General features: G+C 37.3%; 1 protein-coding gene and 1 non-coding gene across 2 annotated transcripts in view; both read right to left on the reverse strand.

The window, feature by feature from the left end:
- Positions 1 to 25025, reverse strand: part of TTC28 (tetratricopeptide repeat domain 28) — a 622119-nt gene that overhangs the window by 522733 nt on the left and 74361 nt on the right. The gene's annotated exons all lie outside the window — the stretch shown is intronic.
- TRNAQ-CUG (transfer RNA glutamine (anticodon CUG)) lies at positions 8259 to 8331 on the reverse strand. The gene has a single exon. It is a non-coding gene; the product is annotated as a tRNA-Gln (tRNA).

The following is a 25025-nucleotide window of genomic DNA, read 5'->3' on the forward strand; positions in this document are numbered from 1 at the left end:
TCACCGATGTAAATCTGATACAATATACAGTAGTCTTGGAAATTTCCAGTTAAAAAACAATCATCTGAAGGCTTGACCAAAATTGATGCTAATTGTTGGCAGGAGGCCTCAACTTTTTGACATTTGAGCCTTTCCCTGGGCTGCTTGAATGTCTTCATGATATGGTGGCCGGCTTCATACAGAATGAGTGATCCAAGAATGGGCAAGGTAGAAGCCACAATTTCTTCCATGACTTAGCCTTTAGAAGTCATACTTCTTCATTTGCACAATATCCTATTTATTATGAAGGTCAGCCCTGTTAAGTGTGGGAGAGAACTACATAAGAGTGTGAATGATAAAAGACGGAATGAATTATTGTGGACCATCTTGGAAGCTGCCTATGAGATATAGTTTTTACCTCCAATGTGTTTAGGTATGAATTTATTTTATTTATTCTGCTTTGTATATATTGTGTGTCCTATAACTATACATTCAAGTCAACAATTCTTGAAAATTCTCACCCAATAACTCTTCAAATATTGTCTCTCCTGCATTTTCTAGTCTCACTTTCTGGAATTCTGATATTAGACCTACATTATACCTTTTTATTCCATTTCTCTTAACCTATCATATAATCCATTTTTCTGCCTCTGTGCTGCATTCTGTGATTTCTTCAAATCCATCTTCCAGTTCATTAGTTCTCTCTTCAGCTGTGTCTAATTTGCTGTTTAACCAAGCCACGAAGAAGTTTTTATTCCAACAACATTTTTCACTTCTAGATATTCTAACTGGTTTTTTTCCTAGTCATATTTGATAAAGCTTTTCTTTACATATTTTATGCATTGTTATTTAATATTCTTCACCTGATCCTTCCAATATCTGAAGTCCTCGGAGGTCTAAATCTGTTGTATTTTCAGCAAACTCCTGAACAATAACTTGTCTCCTTGCATGGTTGGTGATCTTTGATTATGACCTTCATATGTACTTGATCTTAATCTGAGAGAATCCTGAGGGGCGGGGGCAACTCAAGAATCTTTTCCTTCATAGAGAATTTATATTTGCTTCTGCCAGGAACCATGGGGCTCTACCAATCTCATTTTAGCTCCCTTCTACGATACTTGGCTTAAAGCTAGAATCTCACATTCAGCTTTCTTACTTTGTCATCAGCCTAAAGCTTGGACTCTTAACCACTGTGCTGATATGGGCATTTACTTGCAGAGTTAACATTTCAAGTATGTTTATCATTTACTGTTCCTGTTTCAGTTCACAGTTTTTAGTTGGGGTGTTGTTTTTGTTGTTTTGTTTCGCTTTGCATTTGAAAGATGTCACATTTCCCTTAATTTCTGTAAGCCCAGCAACGCATTATTCAATGGCTTGCAGCGAAAGGTCCCTTTAACCTAACTTATCTAGTATTCTTTCAGAAGTGAAAGTTCTCAAGTCCTTTTCTTATCCATTCACCTTTTACCAGACAAACAATTCCAGAGAAACTACCATGGATTCATTTTAATATTGATCATAAACAATTCATCATTTAGAGTTCATTTGCATAGTAAGATGTAGATTATCACCAAAACCCAAAAATATTTCAGTATTTTAATCATATAGCACCTCATTAATGTGGATGTCATTAATGTAGACATTAACATGTAATGAGGACACAGCATGTCAGAAATACTGCCAAGTCTGAATAACAGAATTCCCTGAGGAATTTCAGTTTATTTCCAACTGCATAGTGAACCTAAAAAGAGTTGCTATGTAGAGGGCCTGCTCAAAATTGATTGCTTAAAAAATGGTTTACATGAGTTGATAATGCCTATAGCAATCTCTACCTAATCAACATGCTTAGGAATACTTTTTCTGCAAAGGTTAACTGATATGCCCTAATCCAAAATATTGGCTAAATTGTCATTAAATACAGCTGCCCTTGAACAACACAAGTTTGAAACACATGGGCCCACTTAATAATTTTTTTCACTACTGTATAGTACTATAAATGTATTTTCTCTACCTTATAATTTTCTTAATAACATTTTCTCTAACTTACCTTATTGTAAGAATATAGTATATAATACATATAACATACAAAATATGTGTTAGTCAACTGCATATGTTGTCAGTAAGACTTCCAGTCAACAGTAGACCATTAGAGCTAAGTTGGGGGGCGAGGGGGAGTCAAAAATTATACATGAATTTTCAACTGCACAGGGTTGGTGGGGGGAGGTCAGTGCCCCAACACCCATGCTGTTCAAGGGCCAACTGTAGTTTGATTTAGCCAAACTTGTGTAATTGACCAGTTCAAATAATACTAAAACCTCAGCTTCTAATGTATCAAAATATACTCCAGCTGCAATAACTTTAGCTTTTTGTTTGCTTGCTTAAATACTTGTGTTTTAAAAGTTATTTTTTAATTTTTTAAATGTTTATTTATTTTTGAGAGAGAGAACACACACACAAGTCGGGGAGGGACAGAGAGCGGGGGAGACACAGAATCTGAAACAGGCTCCAGGCTCTGAGCTGTCAGCACAGAGCACGATGTGGGGCTTGAACCTACAAACCATGAGATCATGACCTGAGCCCAAGTCAGACGCTTAACTGACTGAGCCACCCAGGCACCCCAAGTTTTTTTTTAAGTAATCTCTACACCCAACATGGGGCTCAAATCACAACCTGTAAGATCAAGGATCACATGCTCTGCCAACTGAGACAGCCAGGTGCCCCTAAATACTTTAGTTTTTAAAGTTCAATCTTTTCAAATATTATACCTAAAACCCATAACACTCACCCCATACCCAACTATCAAGTCTGTTTATTCTGCCTCCTGAATTTGCCTACAACTCTCCATCCCTACTGCCAATGTCCCAGCATAAGGCACTATTTGTCAATTCTCTTCTGTGTAGCTGCAACAACATTCTATTTCCCCAATTCTAATGTTGCCTTTCTGTAGTCCACCATCCATACTATATCAAAGTGGCCTTTCTTCAGAACATATCTCAGTATTTGACATAATAGATCAGTCCCTCTTTCACTTAACTTCCAGGATATCATATTCTCCAGTTTTTTCTCTTACTACATTGGCTGCTCTTCCTCAGGCTCCTTTGCTCATCTGTCCACCTCTTCCCAAATCTTAAATGTCAAAGTGCCATAGGGGTCTTCTCTCTTCTGTATGTGTGTATGTATTTGTGTGTGTGTGTGTGTGTGTGTGTGTGTGTGTATTTATATTTTTTTCTAAGGATCTCATAGAGTTTTATTATAACTTCAATTACCATCTATGTGCTAATGAACACCAAATTTACAGCCTGAGCACTGATTCTCTCCCATGGGCCAAAATACCTACTTGTCATCGCCACTTGGATACCTAAGAGGAATCTCAAATTTAAACAGAATTTTTAAAAATACTCTGGGTTTTATACTACTCCCTTCCAAAAAACGTCTACTTTTCCTTCAATCTTTCCCATCTCAGAAGTAGCTTCAGCACTCACTCAGTTCACAGGTCAAGGATCTAACAGTCATCCTCTCTTTCTCTTACAATCCACATTCAAATTCTTCAGCAAATCCTATTGACTGTATCTGCCAAATATATCCTAAATTCAACTATTCTCACCACTTCAACAGCTAATACCCTGGTCCAAGTCATCATTATTTTCTTCCTAGATGGTGGCAACAAGCCTCCTAACTGAACTTCCTGCTTCTAACCTCACCCCTTTATACTCTATCCTCTATGAGAAGCCAGAGTGATCTTTTCAAAACTTAAGTCACATTGCTCCCCTCAAAACTTTGCAATTGCTTTCATTCACATTTAAAATATAATCCAACTTCTTATTATGGCTTACAGGGTCCTATTAAGCAAGGACTCGGGCTGTACCTATCTCTCTGACCTCATTCCATACCTGTCTTCTCATTCATAAACTTCTTGTAATTCCTCCAACATATGAAGCTCATTCCAACCCAGATACTTTTCACAATCTGTTTTCTCTTCCTGGAAGTCTTTCCACAGATCTTCATAGGACTCACTTTCTTACTTCATTCTGGTCTCTGCTCAAATGTCTACTCAGAGAAATCTTCTTGGATGATCTCCTCAGGGTGAACTTCCCTGATCACTCCACCTAAAATTACTTCCTCTCCTTCATTTTCTATCTCCTTACCTTACTTCGTTTCTTCTATAGCATTTATCAAGATGATTCTGAAATTATACTGTATATTTGTGTGTCCATCTGTTGCCTGCAACAGAATGCAAATTCCAGGAGGCAGGAACTTTGCCATGTTACCTTTGTATCCCCAGGCTTAGAAGAGCATCTGACATGCTCTATGTAATTAATGAATATAATGTTATTCCTCTGCTAGGAAAAAACCCTCAATGGTTTCCCATTGACTTTTAGATAAACTCCAATCTATTTAACATAAATTATAAAACCCACTATGATACAGTTCCTGTCTCAACTGGAACCACTCTCTCAATGCTGAACCTGGAATGCTCTTCCATATCCTCTCTCTCTCTCACATCCAGCTAGCCTCTAATCATTGTTTAAGTCTCATCTTAAATGAGACTTAATATCACTTAAGAGATGCTGTCCCTGAATCACCCAACTAGGTGAACCATGCTTAATCCCTGCCGTGTGCTCTTATACTATCCTGTTTTTTCCCTATCAGGAAGTATTAGCTTTGTAATTACTCAATAGTTATATGCCCTGTCAAAATAAAGTATTCTTTGAGAGCATGTCTGAATTGTGTATCATTATATTTCTAATATCGAACAGAACATCTGGCACATATGGGATGCTCAAGTATTTATGGAATGCCAGAATGAATCATTAAAATGTACACTCACACAAAAAGGTGAAATAGATGCTTAGACCACCTTTAAAATACTGAGTAAGCATGGTAATTAAGTACTTTTAGTAAAAATAAATAATGAGGCAGGGCACTTGGGTGGCTCAGTCACTTGAGTGTTTTAACTCTTGATTTCGGCTCAGGTCTCAATCCCACGGTTGTGGGATCAAGCCCCACATCAGGCTCTGTGCTGAGCATAGAATCTGCTTAAGATTCTCTGTCTCTCCCTCTGCCTTCTCCCCTGCTCGTGTGCTCACTCTCTCATTCATAAATAAATAAATAAATAAATAAAGGCAAAAACCTTGTAATGGAAAATGAATCATGTAATATGTGCAGAAGAGAATAAGCCACCTTTATTGAAGTTAATTAAAAATGACTTCATAGAAGACAGACATAGGAACAACTACTTTGTATTTGTATCTTCATTATAGACATTGTAAAATATATGTGTTTGAGCAAAATAAGTTATTTTACATTTATGACATGTAAAGATGAGTTTGAGGGACACTGTCATGAAGATTTAATTTTGAAGACTTATCTCTGAAAGGGCAACATAAAGTTGGTTTCAAGGATGGTGTAAAAACTAGAGACTCAAACCAACTGCCACTGCCAGGGTAAATATCATTGTTAGAGTGACACTGAAAAATGCAAGCAAACAAGAATAAGCATATAAATTCTCCTACTTCCTGACTTCCAGTCTCCTTCTAGCACTTTGCACTAGAAGAAGAGAGCAGCTGGCAAAAAAGAAAAAAAAAAAAAAAAAGTAGTTTGCAGAGTCCCATCCCCAAGATCACAGTGTATAACAAGGTAGGTTTGGAGCTTGAGAAACAATAGTTGACCAACCAGCACACCAAGCTTAGTGTCAAAGATTACCAAAAGCCCAAAAGAAGTCCTCTGACATTAAAGCCAATCACTCCATCAGAGGAAGGCTGTTAAGGTGTTTCAAGAAAAGAAACTAATATAACATTATATGTCAACTAGATTTCAATAATAAAAATAAAATGAATACATACTGGGGTACCGGGTAGCTCAGTTGGTTGCATGTCTGACTCTTGATTTCAGCTCAGGTCATGATCCCAGGGCATGGGATTGAGACCTGCATCAGGCTCTGCACTGAGCATGGAGCTTGCTTAAGATTCATTCTCTGTCTCTGTCTCTGTCTCTGTCTCTGTCTCTCTCTCTCCCCTCCTGCTTCCCCTCTCCCCCACTTGCTCACTCTAAAAAAAAAAAACAACACCTATTAATGAACAAAAAGAGTCAATCAAAAAAATAATAGAAATCTATAGAAATATTTTAAAAGAATTCTTTTGCTCAAAGACCTTAAATGGGATATGTATATTTGTTATCCATTTCTTACTAATGACACTGTCAATAATGCTGTGACCATGCTAAAGGGCAGAGCAAACAATATAACATATATAGAAATCAAGTCTTGAAAATTTCTGGGATTCTTTGATATGAGGCAAGTAATTCCTGTCAAAGAAATTATGAGTTGAAATGATGTGCTTTGCGACTACTATAAACACCTTTGTAAATCAAGGTGTTTAACAATTCTTACCATCAAAACCAAAGATTGATGCAAAGAAGATATACAAATGACCAATAAGCACATGAAAAGATGCTCAACATCATGAGTCACTAGGGAAATCCAAATGAGAACCACAAGGAGGTACCAATTTACATTCACTAGGATAGCTATAATTTTAAAAAATGGAAATAACAAGTGAGGTTGTAGGGAAATTGGAGCCCTTATAAACTGCTAGTAGGAATGTAAAATAGTCGAATGGCTGTGGAAAACAGTTTGGCAGTTTCTCTAAAAGTTACATGTAGGATTACTACGTGACCCATGTGATGTTGTGATATAAGGAATACATATTTGGTCCTCATCCCCAGGGCCTGGCACAGAGGTCCTAGCACTCTTGGAATTTCCTGAGTGACAGGAGTGAGGAGAGTCTTTTGTTATTCATAATAAGCCCCTTTCATCTATATCTGAATTTGTGCTAATGAGGTAGCTCTTGGAGGATGGGGATCGCTTGCCACAGGAACCAACCATGTGATTAGAAGGTTGGAACTTTCAGCTCCACCCCCAACTTCTGAGACTAGAAGGGCTGAAGACTTACTTCAATCACCAATGGCCAATGTCTTAATCAATCATGTCTACATAATTGAACCTCCATAAAAAACCTTAACTGAAGGGGTTCAGAGAGCTTCTGGGTTGGTAAACACATTGGGGTGCTGGGAGAGTGGCATGCTCAGAAAGGCCATGGAATCTCCATGCCCCTTCCCACAGATTTTGCCCTATGCTTTTCCATTTGGCTGTTCCTGAGTTGTATCCTTTATAATAAATGAGTACCAGTAAGTAAAGCACTTTCCTGAGTTCTGTGAGCTGTTCCAGCAAATTAACAAACCCAAGAGGGGTTTGTGAGAATCCCCAATTTATAGCCATTTGGTCAGAAGTTCAAGTGACAACCTAGGACTTGGAATTAATATCTGAAGTGGGGGAGCAGTCTCATGGGACTGAACCCTTAACTGTGGAATCTATGTCAACTCCAGGTAGTTAGGGTCAGAACTGAATTAAACTGTAAGAGATCCAGTTGGTGTCCACAGAGAATAAGAAAATTGCTTGTGGTGAAGAATCCACACATTTGGTGTCAGGGGTAGTATAAAAGTGTTAAGTGTAAAAGGAAATGATAGTTTTCTTCTTTTACCCAGCAATTCCACGTCTAGATATATACTCTTAAAAAAGTGAAAACAGGGACACCTGACTGGCTCAGTCAGTGGAGCATGCGATCTTGATCTCGGGGTTGTCAGTTCAAGCCCCACGTTGGGCACAGAGCTTACTTAAAAAAAAAGTGAAAACAGCACTAAACAAATGCATGTACACACAAGTTCATAGCACCAATATTCACAATAAGCAAAAGGTGTAACTAGCCCAAAAGTCTGTCAATGGATAAACAAATTATAATGTATATACACAATGAAATAGTATCCAGGAATAAAAAGGAATGTGGTACTGATAAATACTACAAAGTAGATGAATCTCAAACACATTATGCTAAGTGAAAGAAACCACACACAAAAGATCACATATTGTATGATTCTAGCTATGTGAAATTTACATAATAGGTAAATCCACCATCAGGATGCACATTGGTGGCTGGCAGGGGGCAAGGGGAGGGAGATATGGGGAACAACTGCTTACGAAGTATGGAGTTTCCTTTTGGGGTGATGAAAATGTTTTGGAAAAACTAAAGACAGGTGGTGGATGCACAATATTTCAAATGTACTAAATCCCACTGAATGGTTTACTTTAAAATGGTTACTTCTATTTAATGTCAATTTCACCTCCTTTAAGTGTAAAATTTTTGAAGTAATGTTTTTAAACTCTAAGGTTGAAATCAGATGCAGTATCTTTATTTTTATTCATTCACTCATTTATTCAGTAAGCTCCATGCCCAATGTGGGGCTTGAACTCACAACCCTGTGATCCAGAGTCACATGCCCTACCAACTGAGCCAGCCAGGCACCACTCTAAAGCTGAAACCAAATTAATGTCAAAGAACTTACAAGATGCCACTTCAAGGAGTACTCCACAAAATAGATTTAATGGTCTATTCAGACTTAATTCTTTTATTTGCCAAATTTGGTTTTACTTTAATTTTTTAAGGAAGTAACCACTAAGTTTTTAGTTTTTACATTAAAATGATATTACCATAATGCTTTACACACAATTGTTTCATTTTTGTCTGAGATAGTCTCTCCATACGTTTTCCACCCAACACTCTAAATATCTGAACAACACTACACAATGCATAAAGTGGCTCACTCTAGCAGTGAATTTTCAAAGAGCTAGTCATACTTCAAGGAATATGAGAATACTTCAAAGAAAATAAGAGAACATATATAAACTTCAAAATATTTCAAATCATTCTGATCCCTCTCTCCCTGTGCTCATCTCACCTTGCCCCCACCTCTGCTATCAATCTTGAGAACCACTCACTGGTCTACAAATTATATTTATTCCAATGCAAAACACTAAAGTGGAAACAAATGTGTTGACGTACTATTTTGGGGTGAAGGTACAGGAAGGGAAGTGATCAATAGCCTTCATTAGGCTCTCAAAAGAGAAATATGACCCATCTCCACCAAAGGTGAAAATCCCTGCTACATTCTGCGAGGATCATCCATATATAGTACAGTTCTCCAGGCTGACAATTTAACAATCCACAGCAGAGAACAACTATCACTCACTTCAGCTGGGAAGACAAGAGAAACAATATATCTGGGTAATACAGGCCTGTGCTCTGTCTCTAGAAAAAGAAAATTAAGAACAATTTTAATTTACCAAAATATCCACAAAAAATTAAATTGCTCCAAATGTACCAAAAAGGACATTTTAGGATACCTGGTTGAATTTAATAAGATATGGTGCCTGGAGTGGCTAGTAACACTATCAAAAGGAATTCCCTGATTACACATTTTGATATATTCTTAAAACACATATATTCACATAATCCATCTTTCAAAGAACTGGATCTGATCCAAGAGTTTCCAAATGAAAAGCAGCTAAAATGGAATCTGCACATCCCAGCCAACTTCTGGAAATGCCATAAGAATATAAAAATAGCTCTTACTAACTGCTTACTAATTTCAAATTCGGTTTTGAGACTACATCTCACAAATCATGACTGAGAATGACTGATTCAGAGTTGGAAAAGTATATTTACTATTACAGATGGAAAAAGTTCAGTAGTGCTGAAATCATGTTAAAAGGAGATGACAAAATTTTTCCTGATATATAATGAAATGATTAATTAATATAATTGGGATGATATTTTTGGATTCTCCCTTACTGGCAAATTTCTCTCCCTATACCTGCCATTGTAGCTCCAGTCAAGGGGGTAGGACACATACTACACTTCAGAAAAGAAACAGCCATGAAATAAAGGACCTTCCAAATGTTAGGAGGAAAGAGAAAGCCCACCCCCTCTATGCCTAGTATGTAAACAAGGGAAAAATCGAATATAGCACAAGGCTTTTGCCTAGCTCCCCACATGAAGCCCTGAGAAAAGACCATCATGCAGGATGCTCCTGGGGCAATATGGTCTGGAAGGAGGAACAACAGAATCTTAGCAGAGGAAAGAAGCAAATAAATGAGCTTGAGGCAACACTCCTGATTCCTATGACCTACATATATAAAGAGGATCCAGAAGCTTCATAAGCTCTGGAAGTATCAATCCAAAAGGATCTAAGCAATCAAGTAAGTCCAAGACAAGATTGGAGAAGCAACCCACAATGGATACCAATGAAGACCAATGACCAGTACAGAATTTCAAGATACTCCCTACCACCTTCACAAAATCACCTGAACCCACCCCCATAGCACTTAAACAGCATCTTGATGTACAGCAGGGGCAAGCAGTGGGAATAATCTGAAAGACTGAGCATATACCTAAGAGAAGCTGAATTAGCTAATGGAAGTGACATTAATGAGCAAGTTCAAGCTGTGTAACGCTGTGTTCCCTTGCCTAACACTACCCAACTGGGTGAGAGACTTGTAAGGAAGATTAGAATCATTACAAAAAATAAAGAAGCTATATTTTCTTTGAGTAAGATGCAAAATTTTCAAACTTGCTAACAATGTTTAGTAATTTTTATTTCATTTTCCTTTTTTCATTTCCTTTTCTTTTGTTTCCATTTTGTAAAAACAAATCAAAATTCAAAATTACTATCATAAACATCCTCAGGTAAGACACTACTCCATGAAACAAGACAATGTAATTAAAAAAAAAAAAAAGCAAAGGAAAAGTTCTTAGAAATTAGAAAGAAGATAACAGAAACAAAAATCTCAGCATAAGAATTAAAAGATAAAACAGAAAATATCCTACAAAGCAGAACAAAAAGACAAAAATCACAGAAAAGATAGTAAAACTAGAGAGTCTAGGAATTACAATATCTGTAAAAGAGAAGTGCCAGAAAGAAAATGTAACAAGATGTTAAAGGTGTAAATCAATAATAAAGAAAACAGAATTGATGACATAAATTTCCAAATTAAAAGAGATTATCAAATAATATACACCCAAACTAGTATTCTTCAAATAAAAAATATCACCAAAAAATTTCATAATATGGGGACCCCTGCATGGCTCAGTTGGTTAGGCAGCTGACTCTTGTTTTTGGCTCAGGTCATGATGCCAGGGTTGTGGGATCAAGCCCCATGTCAGGCTCCATGCTGAGTCGAGAGCCTGCTTAAGATTCTCTCTGCCTCTCTGCCCCTCTCCCTCGTTCACATGCACACTCTCTCTCTCTCTCTCTCTCAAATTAAAAAAAAAAAAGAAATTTCATAATACTATGATTAAAAAGAAAATGCTTTAAAACTTCCATATGGAATAAACAGGTTTGACACAAAGAAGGATTCAGAAGGTCTTCAGATTGAGAAAGTCTGGTGGAACGACAAGGCAAACGACAAGCAAAACCTGAGGAAAAATAACTTCTAACCTAGAATTCTATAAGCAGTCAAAATATCAAGTGTAAGTCAAAAGAAACAGGTATTCTTCAAACCTGCAGTGTCTCAGCCAACTTACCTCCCATCCGCTCATTCTCAGGAAGCTACTGACCAAAGTATACCACCAAAAGGAGGGAATGAATGACAAGTGAAGAAGATATGGAATCAATTCCATATTTAACTCAAGCAAAGGGAATTTTCAGGCGGATGGAGAAGGGAGATCCAAAAATGACAACTGCACATTTGGGGAAAGAGCAGCCGGTCCTAACCGAAACCAGTCAGCAGAGCCATCCTCCAGAAGAGGAGGTTGATGGAACACTCAGTGTGTCTAAATGCAATGAGAAGACATTTAGAGAATTAGGGGGTAGTTTGGTAATGGATAAGTAATACATACATAGAAAAACTGGGGGACAATTATCAATGACTCAAGAGCAGGCCAAATAATTCAGCTGTGAATTACCTGTTCAGAGTAATACCAATACAAATAATCAATTCTAATCCACACAAATTTTGGATATAATTACACTGGGAGAATGAGAGTACAGGAAGTGTGTATATAAGTGAGAGAGGGGGAAAAAGAGTTGAATCCTCATCTTTCATGTGGGACAATAGATAATACTTTAAAATTAAGAATTCACAGCAAAAGTGATGATGGCTGTGTGGCAATGAGAATGTACTTAATGCCACTAAATTGTACACTTAAAAATGGTTAAAATAGTAACTTTTATGTTATATATATTAACTGCAACCAAAAAGAAAAGAAAAGGTAGGGGCTCTGGGTGGCTCAGTCGGTTAAGCGTCAGACTCTTGGAGCCCCATGTAGGGCTCCACAGTGGGTGTAGAGCCTGCTTGAGATTCTCTCTCTCCCTCTCACTCTGCCCCTCCCCTACATGTACACTCTCCTCCTCTTTAAAAAACAAAAGGTAAAAGCAAAAGCATACAGGAGGTAAATGACAAAACAAACTGCTAAGAGTTGAACTTTGTTGCCTTTAAAGAGAAGGAAGCTAGATGGTTGAGGGAGGGTAAGGAGCGGCAAAATATTGCAGGGGAGCGTAGGAGTTCCTCAGGCCTTTAAAAGAGTTATATGGGGGCATCTGAGTCGCTCAGTCAGTGAAGCGTCAGACTCTAGATTTCAGCTCAGATCATGATCTCATGGTTCATGAATTTGAGCCCCACGTGGGGTTCTGTGCTGACCGCATGGAGCCTGCTTACGATTCTCTCTCTCCCTCTGCCCCTCTCCTGCTCGCACACTCTTTCACTCTCTCTCAAAAATAAATAAACTTTAAAAACTAAGTAAAATAAATAAAAAAGATATATAACTTTGATAAAAATTAATATTAAATTTAAGAAGCTAATCAGGAAATTTTAAAGCTGGCCCTTTTTTTCCTGTCTATATAGGTAAGATTTAGACTACTCTTAATTTGATCTTTCAAGTACAACATACATGGGGCGCCTGGGTGGTGTCCAATGTCAGCGCAGAGCCTGTTTGGGATTCTCTCAACTTTTCACTCTGCCCCTCACCTGCTCACGCTTACTCACTCACTCTTTCTGAAAATAACAAACTTTAAAATAAAATAAAGTTTGGGGCGCCTGGGTGGCTCAGTCGGTTAAGCGTCCAACTTCGGCTCAGGTCACGATCTCGCGGTATGTGAGTTCGAGCCCCGCGTCGGGCTCTGTGCTGACTGCTCAGAGCCTGGAACCTGTTTCAGATTCTGTGTCTCCCTCTCTCTCTGACCCTCCCCCATTCGTGCTCTGTCTCTCTCTGTCTCAAAAATAAATAAACGTTAAAAAAAAATTTTTAAAGAAATAAATAAATAAAATAAAATAAAGTTCAACATACAAAATTATGATATGCATGAACATTTGAGGAAAGCGTATGTCCTGAATAGGTCTATGCTCATAAATATATGTTTATGCCTGTTACCCAAAGCAAAGTATAAGAGGCTACATGCAATTTTGGACATTAGCCAGATTAAGCAAAATAAAACTATGCAGAATAAATCTCTGGCACCACCTCTTCTCCCTGACTCAAATTTCTGTATCATAACTAGAGCCCTGTATATCTGTTCTAATTGAAGGAAATAATCTGGATAAATGAATTTTTTTTTCAACTTTTTTTTTTTTTTTTTTTTTTTTTTTTTGGGACAGAGAGAGACAGAGCATGAACGGGGGAGGGGCAGAGAGAGAGGGAGACACAGAATCGGAAACAGGCTCCAGGCTCCGGGCCATCAGCCCAGAGCCCGACGCGGGGCTCGAACTCACGGACCGCGAGATCGTGACCTGGCTGAAGTCGGACGCTTAACCGACTGCGCCACCCAGGCGCCCCCTGGATAAATGAATTTAACATGAAACTATGCAAATTCTCTATTACATTCCCTTAGCAATTTAGATACCATGAATTCAGAATTTACAATAATTCAGAAAAGATACATTCTTTTTAAGAACATGTTTAGAAATTAGAGATTAATTTACTATGCTTTCAAATCAAGAATCAGCCATAAGTTTTAGTTATTTAAGTAGTTAAAAGTGCATTACAACTTATCCAATTGGCAAACAATTTAAACTGTGTTAGCCAAGTATTGGCAAGAATATGGAGCAATAAGAACTCTCAAATTTATCCTGCTGGTGGCAGGGTACATTGGAACAAAACTTTGAAAACCAATTTTGTATTATGTATTAAAGGTAAAAATATGTATGCTCTGCAACCCAGCAATTTAACTGTAAGAGGAACTCTCTTACAAAGAATTGTTCATAGCAATATTCAGAATGTTCATAATAGGGAAAACTTGCAAATACGAATAGTGAAATACATAAATAAATTGTAGTGTGTTTATGCCAATGGAATTCTATAAAGAGGTAAAAATGAACAAGCATTGACTATATTCATCAAAATTGATGAATATGAAAACATGGCAATGACCTAAAGAAATAGGTCACAGAAGAATACTTAAAAGATCATTCTATTTATAAAAAATTTCAAGAACAAAAAACTCTAGGTATTGTATTAAGAGAATGATTTATCATAAAAACCGGAACACTGTTTACCATATTGGGAGAGTGACATACGCAGGAAGCAGCATGTAAGGTAAGGCAGTATGTAAGGTACTGGTCATGTTGGTTTTGTTTTTTTTTTTTAATGTTTATTTATTTTTGAGAGAGAGACAGAGCATGAGCATGAGCAGGGGAGGGACAGAGAGAGAGGGAAACACAAAATCTGAAGCAGCCCCAAGCTCTGAGCCACCAGCACAGAGCCCAATGCATGGCTTGAACTTGGCAAACCACGAGATCACAACCCAAGCTGAAGCCAGATGCCCAACCGACTGAGCCACCCAGGCGCCCCAGTTACTGGTAATGTTCTATTTCTTTTTGAAGGTAGTTATAGAACTGTTCACGTTATAATTATTTTTAAAGGTACACATACACATTTTATGTATAGTTATGTAATATTTCATAAAAAGTAAAGAAAAATTAATCCTATAAAAAAAGAGGAACATTAAAAATTGAGAAAAATGCATTGCATTAATGTGAGCCTATTGTGAGTAACTTTTTCATTAATTATTTCACATATTAGCATTTAAATACAGTGTAGTTCATAATGTTAACTGTACCTAAAAGTAATAAAATTTTACTTTATTGCTTGTTTCTTTTTAACTTTAATTAAATACTTGACTCAGTTCAGCAACTACTGAGAACTTATTATGCACCAGGCATGGATTAAGCACTGGGGATACCATGACAAAGAAGTCATAGCCCACAGCCCTGCCCTCGAATGGCCTGAGGACAAAGATACACAAACAGAAAAATATTTTAATTAATATCTATTTTATCCTGATGATTAAAGCAGTATTCTTTCAGTATTTAAACCTTATAAACTCAAAGTAAAAATGAGGTAATAAAATACTTCTATTATTCCCACTACAAAAATAGAACCACTTTGAACATCTTGTACCAGTAATTGTCACTGAATCCTCGTCACCATAAATCCTATCACCCTTGCCAATGCCTGGGCATGAAACCCAATTCGAGGCTATGAGAAAGAAAGGGAAGTCAACTGGGAACTTCTGGGAAAGATGTGCACACTCCTAAAGGAGAAACAGGAAGAGAGAGCTCTTCTTCACTCTCTGGAGGTTCTCATATCTGGGAACTGTTGTGGCCAATTGACTACCAGCCTGATGACAGGCCAACATAGCACATTGCCTCAAACAGATAAACTGAAATTTATATGACCATCTACCTAATATAGGGCTTTCGGGTTGTCTTCGGTTTTTCATTATTTTTTTGAATTATCTTTGTATTTCATGTTATTTCTTTAAAATATATATCCAGGCAAACAGATAATTTCAATGTACTGTATGACAAAAAGCAATAAGGCTACACATAGGGTAATAAGAAAACACAGGGAATAGATACTCTGTCCAGCCTGTAGGTAGTTTTTTACTTAATACTCCTACTCCACCAAATAATAGGTAATTATATAGGTTGGAAGGGTAAGTGTACCTTCCTGATTTCCTCATTACAGTGCTATGTCTTTTAATGTGATTCTTCTCCAAATGTTGTTAAAGAACCATACCATCTTTTAATTTTTTTCCTCAGTGAAATGTTTCTACTTTTTCCACCAGCTTTATTGAGATATAGTTGACATATAATATTATATAGGTTTAAGGTATATAATGATTTGAGATATGCATATATTGCAAAATGATTATCACAATAAGTTAATACCCATCACCTCACAGTTAACATTGCCTTTTCTCGTAAATAGAACTTTAAAGATCTACTTTCTTGGCAACCTTCAAATATACCATACAGCAGTCACCATGCTGTGCATTAAATTTCCAGAACTTAGTTCTTATAACTGGAAGTTTGTACCTTTTGGCCACCTTCATTCATTTCCCTGTCCCTCACCCCCACCGAATAACTACCAATATGTTCTTTAACAAACTGTGGCCATCTTGCACCACAAAGCCTTATCATCGGTTTCACTTTCCACTATTTCAGTTGTCCGCAGTCAACTGCGGTCCAGAAGCAAATAATATTCCTTCCAACACATCATCAGAAGGTCCACAGCAGCCTAATGATAAGTCACAATGCCTACATCATTCACCTCGTTTCATCTCATCACATAGGCATTTATCATCTCATATCATCACAAAAAAAAAGAGTACACTAAGATATTTTGAGAGAGACCACATTCATAAGACTTTTATTGCAGTATATTATTATAATTGTTCTATTTTATTATTAGTTATTGGTAATCTCTTACTGCACCAATTTTATAAGTTAAACTTTATCATAGGTATGTATGTATGTACAGGAAAAAAATATGTATAAAGTTTACTATCCACAGTTTTAGGCATCTACTGGGAGTCTTGGAATGTATCCCTGTGGATAAAGGGAGACTACTCTCTTTACCTCTCTACAGAGATTCCCTTTATGACATATTCAATTTATTCAGGAGTCCCTTGAATTCACCCATCTCCTTAGAACTAATACCATTTTTACACAAATTTCAAACATGGCTATGTTTAAGCATTTACTAAAAAAATATTTACCAAACACCAGTAATGCTAAACACTATATAAGATGTAGAATAAAATATTCTTCACACTGAATACAGAATCAAAATTATTTTTACCTGCTTTTCTTTGATAAATCTGGTATTAATTCCTAAAGTAATCTATAAAATGTGATATTTTGGGAGAAAAGAACTGGCTCGTTGGGTTTTACAAAGGCTGTCTCAGGAAGCTAAAATCCCAGGGGTTTCAAACTATAGTTAACTCCTGAACAACATGGTTTTGAACTGCATGAGTCCACTTATACGCATATTTCTTCCAGTAAATATAATACAGTACTGTAAATACTTACATTTTCTTAGTAACATTTTCTTTTCTCTAGTTTACTTTATTGTAAGAATACAGTATATACTACAAATAGCAAACAAAATATATGTTAATTAACTGTTTATGTTATCAGTATAGCTTCCAGTTGGCAGTAGATTATTAGTAGTTAACTCTTTGGGGAGTGAAAAGTTATATGGAATTTTCAACTGCGCTGAGGGGGGGGGGGGGTCGGTGCCCCTAACCTCTGTGTTGTTCAAGGGTCAACTGTGTATCTTCTAGGACTAGTGAAAATTAGTATTTGTTTAGACCAAATATTCTCATACTATCATTGTTTGATTTTGCAATAGCGCTCTTCCTTAAAAATAATTTTTAAAAATATATTTATGTTAAATAAATAGTAAGTTTTACTTTAATAGTTTTACATCATCCTTGAGATAACGGATATACCTTAGAATGTCACAAAATAGCAATCTGCTAGCAAATTAAGTAATATCAGGAAATTCCAAGCAATAAATATGTAGTATGTTGTGATTTCATGGAGATAGGTCTAAAAAAAGTATTTAAAGAAACTAATAATCATGAGTAATTATCAGACACATGCATACAATCTGAAATTTCAACAAGTAAGAGCAAGATACCACTAACAAACAGAATTCAGTGATTTTATCTATAGATATCACCACAAGAACATTTCTTCCTTTTGCCACATAGTTATTTTCCTACGTATCCATGTTACCTGGCATGATCTTATTAGTAGATCATGTATCACAAACAACACACTGATGTATGTGGCATCTCAAGTACCTGAGATAAGGCCTAAAAGAGAGTCAAGTGTATTTGAAAGAGTGTCTTATTTAGAATGTTTTGGCAAACACGATGTTTTTATCTCAAAATAATATCTGTTTCATTTTTTTTAAACAAAGCAATATTATTATTATTATTATTATTATTATTATAAGCAAATATTCATGCCTATAATTACCATCTATTTTTCTCAGCTAAGAATGGGTGATTGATGACCAAGCTCATCTAGTATTGAGACTTAGACTGTCTTAAAAATATTTGCTATAACATTAAGGAGTGATGGGGAGAAGAAGATCCCAGAAAACAAAGGGGAAAATGCTTCTTAGTGCCACCAAGAAGCTATGATAAAAAAGTTCCATGGTTAAACACCAAGCAGCCTTAAAAATACACACAGATTATGTCTCACAGAGGATAAATAAAATGAGCCAAATGATCCAAGATGTTGAAAATGCTCCATATTTCTTTCAGGGAATACCTGGTTGGTAACAACATTCTATAAAAACAGTCTAACAGTTGCAACTGTGCATTATTTAAGGAGGACTAAGGTGAGATGACATCTAATTATTTTTTAATATCAGAGTAGTAAATGTGCAAATGAGAAAAGGAGATTGAAATCCATGAAATGGTATATGTTGAATTTCAGGATAACCCATCATGACTAGAGAACTAGCAAATCCAAAAAAGTCCATTAAAGTTTTATGTCTAAAAAATTGGAATGCATCTTTTTTACAAATTAAAGACAGATTGTAAAGAGAGGGTTGGAGTTGGAAAGTTCCCTGCTCATCAAATTAAAAACAAGAGCTCTATTCATAAAAAAAAAAAAAAAAAAATTTAAAAGAATACTTATGTGGTCAAGTCACATTCTTTGTTCTGAAGTTTTTATATGCAACTTGGGGTGAGCATTTTGCTTGTGATTCATAAAGAATCAGTGTAAGTAAAGACAAGTTTAACAGGGGCTCCTAGAGCACATGAGTACATTCCAGGTGATGCGTAAGTAGCCGTGTAAGACACCGTAAGAAAGGAGAAAACACACCCTAAATACCCAAAGGAAGGAGTGTGGTCACATGACCAACAGCTGGACTTGATTAAAAAGAAATACCAGGTTAGGCGCTATGGTAGTTCTTCCATAGTTACATGACAACACAAATGAGAAATGCTACATTTCTCACAGCCTGTTGCCTAGTGATCTCAATGCCTGCCCCTTTATCCACCCTCACAGTACAACCACTTCTCCCTTTCTTCCTCTGCAGCACTGCAGTATTCTCATCTTACAACATCATTTTTTAAAAGAACTTTATGAGGAAATGGAGCAAGTGTAAATAAAAAGTCAGCTTCACTTATAATCTGTGATTCGTTTTCACTTTCACAAGCACGACAAAATACAAATTGAAGTTTCCTCGTGAGTAAAAGATATAAATGTGGACAAACTACTTTAAGTAGATTACATTGTGCTGGGACAGTAGAATGCCTGCTTTCTGAGGATCCAATGTTCAAATGCAGGATAGGAAGCGGATGACAAATGTAACACATCTTTCTTTCTTAAAATTGGCTGTGCAGTAAGGCAGGAGGTTAATACACAATATAGTACTATGGAAACAACATGGTTTTACTGAACTGTGAACTAAAGAGTTACATTAAATACCCACAATTCCTTGTGAAAATCTCTTTGTTTTTCTGCTTGTCAGCATCTGCATTTTACAGCTGCCTCCTTCAGTATGGACCCTGTCTTGTAGAAGTTTGGGAACTTAAAACATTAATATCCAGGAGCTTAAAAACATCACAGCACTAATAACTTACACAGATGGGAGTAAAACAGTCACAGCATTCTTAACTATAAGCTGAACAGAAAATAAATCTAAAGACTAATGATGATGATTTACAGAATATAAGAGCAAAATTATCTCTTTCAGCTTGGCAAAAGCATTTATACTTGCAAAATTTTCCTATAAGCCAAAAAAGGAGACAGATTAATATCAGGTCTAAGGTAACATTTACCAAAAGGTTAAAATCCCAAGAAACTATTTCTCAATCAACTTCTTATTTTCTTATAATAATAAAAGTACTTTTTTTGAGATAAATGCTCAACCTGATGCAAAAAAGTATCATTTAATCAATGAGATTCTTTTTATTCCTCGTAGTTCAATATAATGACAGAAGTTATTGATATCAATATAATGACAGAAGCTCCTGCCCCTCCCGACACCATCATCACTCCTGCGGATCTTTGAAAGTAGTCCTCAGGGGCGCCTGCATGGTTCAGTCAGTTGGGCGTCTGACTTGATTTCGGCTCAGGTCATGATCTCACGGTTTGCTGGTTCAAGCTCTGCACTGGACTCTGCATTGGTGGCACGGAGCCTGCTTGGGATTCTCTATCTCCTTCCCCCTCCTCCAGTCATGTACATGCTCTCTCTGTTTCTATCTCTCAAAGTAAATGAATAAAAACATTCTTAAAAAAATAAAGTACTCCTCATTTCAAGGCAGCTCCAGCTTCTCCCTGAGAATCCTGACTCTGCAGGTTAACAATATGAGCTCTCGAGCATCATCACCTCTTGGCCAACCTCACCAGGTCTGGTATAATGCCAATCTGTCTCCCTCTCTCAAAAAAAAAATCTGAATTTAGATGAGCACTGTCCAAAAGAACTTTATGTGATAATGAGAATATTCTGTATCTGAGCTGCCTGTGGTAGCTATGAATCATATGTGGCTACTGAACACGTGAAATGTGGCTAGTGTGACTGAGGAACTGACTTCTTATATTTTATTCAACTGCAACTAAATATAAATTTAAATAGCTGCATAGGACTAGTAACCTACCAGAGACAGCACAAATCTAGAGCAAGACTGCTTCTTTTCCTACCGGAAATCATTTATTTTATCCTGTAGATGATGGGAGAGTTACTCAAAGGTTGGACTTAACATTTTAGAAAGTGTTTTCTGGCTGCTTTTTGGGAGTATGATTTTAGAGGCTGGGAAGGGAAAGAAAATGCTAAAGGTCTGTAAAGTACTCATCGGATTTGGCAATTACAAGGTCTCTGGTAATCTCAGAATGAGAATTTAGAGTGGAGAAGCGGGGTTATAAACTTCAGTGGAAACAGAGATTGCAAATTCAGACCACTCTTTCAAGGAGTCTGGCTTTGAAGGAAGAAAGAGAGGAAGTAGGGAACAAACATCATGAAGAACCTCTCGTGTGCCAGAATTTTAAAGAAGGAGCTTCACATTGGTTACTCCATTTCCTTTGCTTAATCTTCAAACCTGCAATAAACCTCCTCTTACAGAAATTGAGAAATGAAGCCTCAGAGGGGCTGACTTGCTCAGGGACACTCTGGTAGGTCTGGGATTATAAAACTAGAGTCTTTTTCAGGCCAAACTTCATTCTCTTAAAGGTCAAGCAGAAATGCAGGACGGATCTGTGGAAAGATTAAAGATAGGAAAGAGTGATAGAGTAATTAATGAGCAAGGCTCTGGAGAAGATAGGGAGAAATAGAGTCTAGACAAGAGATATTAACCTCGGATGAGAACAGGAAAATCCGTTCCTCTGAGATGGAAACAGAAATCCAGTAAGTGTGAATGTGTGCATGTTTATACTACAAGGGGTTTAGGGATGACAGGAAACAGCTGAAATTAAAACCTGATGATCTTTATTTTCCCTGTGAAGCAGAAGGCAAGACCTTGCGTGAGAAGATGAGAGCAAAAGTTTAAAGAGGATGGTCTGACCTAGCCATGATGGAGAGAAAGGGAGGAATGGGCCTGAGACCCAAAAAAAAAAAAAATTTTTTTAAAGTTTTTAACGTTTATTTATTTTTTTACAGACAGAGACAGAGCACAAGTGGAGAAGGGGCAGAGAGAGAAAGAGAGAGACAGAATCTGAAGCAGGCTCCAGGCTCTGAGCTGTCAGCACAGAGCCCGACGCGGGGCTTGAAACCACAAACTGTGAGAACATGACCTGAGTCGAAGTCAAATGCCCAATCAACTGAGCTACCCAGGTGCCCCCCCCAAAATTTTGTCTTAATGTTTATTTATTTTTGAGAGAGAGAGAGAGAGAGGGAGGGAAGGAGGGAGGGAGAGGGTGAGAGAGAGATGCGAGTGGAGGAGGGGCAGAGAGAAGAAGACAGAATTGGAAGCAGGTTTGGCACTATCAGTGCAGAGCCTGACATGGGGCTCAAACCTAGCAACCAACGGTGAGATCATGACCTGAGCCAAAATCAAGAGTCAGACACCTAACCAAGACACCCAGATGCCCCCAGACCTATTCAGACCTTGAATTGTGAACTGTAAAATGGTCTTCCTAAATTAAATAAACATTAATTATTTTTTTAATTTCTAAAGTATCAATGATTTTCCTTAAAGCAGAAAAAATATATACTTATAAAAACATGATGTTACTAAGAGCATAATATAAGTTAAAATATGTATAAAGCTATAAACTTCAGTAATGAAGCACTATGCTTTCTGGCATTAATAACTATAACCCATTTATCTTTATATATCATTTAAGCTTGGCTATGATAGAAACAAAGTTAAATTTTTTTAAACATCATAAATAATTCCTGGCTTCCATTTAGGATGTATAATGCTTGAAACAGAGTTGCTCCCACTTGTCCAATAAGAAAAAAGTAGGTAATCTAAACAAATATAATTTTTCTGGAGACTATAACTTAGAGAGCTAAGGTTGTAGGACAACCAACTACCCTGAAATCTAAGGAAAGACAGATGACTCCAAAGAGAAAAAGGAGGCAAACGCTTACTTGGGCACATACCAAGGTGCTCTACACCTGTAGAAAAAAATTCAGCTGAATTTTTTAACTGCTAAAAGCTAAATGTGGGCTAGCATGAGAGTGGAAAACCCCTGGGAGCCACAGAACAAGAGGAGCCTGCACCTACTCACAGATTCTTCTCTAGAGACCTTACCGGGTGCTGGGGAGAAAGTGAGGGGGCAAAGTAAGAAACCAAAGAAGGCCTCCTTTGAGCTGCAGGCCCAGGAAAGGGAAGCAGCAACTGTTCCAAGGAATGCCTCAAGCCCCTTCTGGATTGTTCTACCCCACAGAACAAAAGCCAAAACCTGACTGGGAGAAGGGATCAGAAAAACACACAAGGCAGGGGAAGAGACAGGGAAATCTCCACCTCTGAGAGAACTGGAGTCAGGAACACTAATAGGACCCCAACCCAGCAACTGCCTAAGGCTGAGGCTGAACCAGGACAACAGAAAACACCCGTCCCCCACCCCCAGGACCAGGTTAGGAGGCACTGAGTAACAAATAATAGCAGATCCACTGCTGGGGGAAAGGCAGGAATGTGGAAAAAAGCCCTCTCTGAAGTGCAGATTCAGAGGGAAGCTGAGGGTGGATCAGATTTTGAGGAAAAGTCTCTGGTAAACCAACCCTCGCCTGGGCACAAGATAAAACACTAGATGAATCTGAAGCCCTTGGAAGACTAAGGAAACCCAAACTCAGCTCAGCTTCTGTCCAACCTAACACAATTCCTACAACAAAGGCCAAGCAAAAGAAGAATGACCATTTCCAGGCATAAATAATAGTGACTTCTACACAAAGATGTCCGCTTTCAATCAAAACATGAAACACACAAAGAAGAAAAGATAACATACTGTCAGGAGACACTGCAATCAATAGAATCAGCCCAGATATTGGAACTAACATATAGGGAATTTAAAATCACTGAGATTAACATGGTAGAATAGTGGGAAAAGCCTTTTTCCTTAAAGCATCCTTTTTTGTTTTTTAAAGAAAGAGAGCTCATGAGCAGGAAAGAGGGGCAGAGGAGGACAGGGGGGGGGGCGGGGAGAGAGAGAGAGAGAGAGAGAGAGAGAGAGAGAATGAATATCAAGCAGGCTCCACGCTGAGCACAGAGCCCAACACAGGGCTCCATCTCACAACCCTGGGATCATGACCTGAGCCAAAACCAAGAATTGGACACTCAACTGACTGAGCCACCCAGGCATCCCCAGAAAAGCCTGTCTAAAAATTACAATAGTTGAAATGGAAAAGGCATAGCTTTAGGTCTATCTTCCCAACTTGATTCTTAGTTCCTTCAAAGCAGGATCCAAGTTCATTTCTCTTTGCTTCCCTAGCATCTAGCACAACCAGCAGATCTGACATTAGCACAACAGTACAAAAAATGAAATACATTTTTGAACTTGAAGACCCTCAACTGCCATTAGCAGACAAAGTAGTAAGCCAAACTTCAATCCCAGAACCACAGACAGGGCTTCAATTTTGGGTGGACTTCTGCACTTTTACTTGTAATTTTCTAAACTGACTATGAATAACTAAACCCAGGGTCTGCATGCTGCTCCTGGAGCTCTTGAAAACTTGTTCATTTATATTACGAAACTGCCTTTTGATTGGTTATTCTGTTCTAAAGACTACAATCCTTAAGTAAATGACTCTAATGTAAAAATAACTTATGAGGTGTATTTCTAAAAATCATCTCACATTTTCAGATCCTAGAGAAAAAAAAACTACACATCTTTCATTGAGCATCATCCTTCACTTATATACATATTATGCTCAAGCCTTCTTAGCTCATTTCTCTTTTACCACTTAAGAAAAATAAAGCAGCACTGAGATATTCTTAACTGAGACCTTCCAATTCTTACCTCAAGCATTCCTAACTCCTAAAAGATAAAACTACCAGCCCCCTATTTTCCAACCTCCAATTTATCTAAATAATCTTGTACATTCTTCACAACACTTTTTCTAAAGGGACTGTTATATATAAGTCCAGTTTTATAGAGCCTATGGGGGTTTTGGCAACTTCCTTCAATTATCTCCAGCTGAATTATAAAAATAACAATGAACTCAAAAAGGTTCCTATAACTTCCTATTTGATCTCATGGGCATATTCCAATTTCTAAATCTTATATGGGGTCTCAGTAATCTTCCCCATGAAAAACTAGAATAAATCTGCAAGAACTTTCAAAATTCCCAGCAATGATGCAAAATATTTGCTTATGCAATGAATTAGCAAGATCAATGAACCTTTGCAAGACAATTACAGAAATTGTAATTTTTTCAAAAAATTTTTTCTAGAATGTTTTCTATATGCTATCATAA

This window comes from Panthera uncia, assembly GCF_023721935.1.
Source record: "Panthera uncia isolate 11264 chromosome D3 unlocalized genomic scaffold, Puncia_PCG_1.0 HiC_scaffold_8, whole genome shotgun sequence".
Classification (NCBI taxonomy): Eukaryota; Metazoa; Chordata; class Mammalia; order Carnivora; family Felidae; genus Panthera; species Panthera uncia.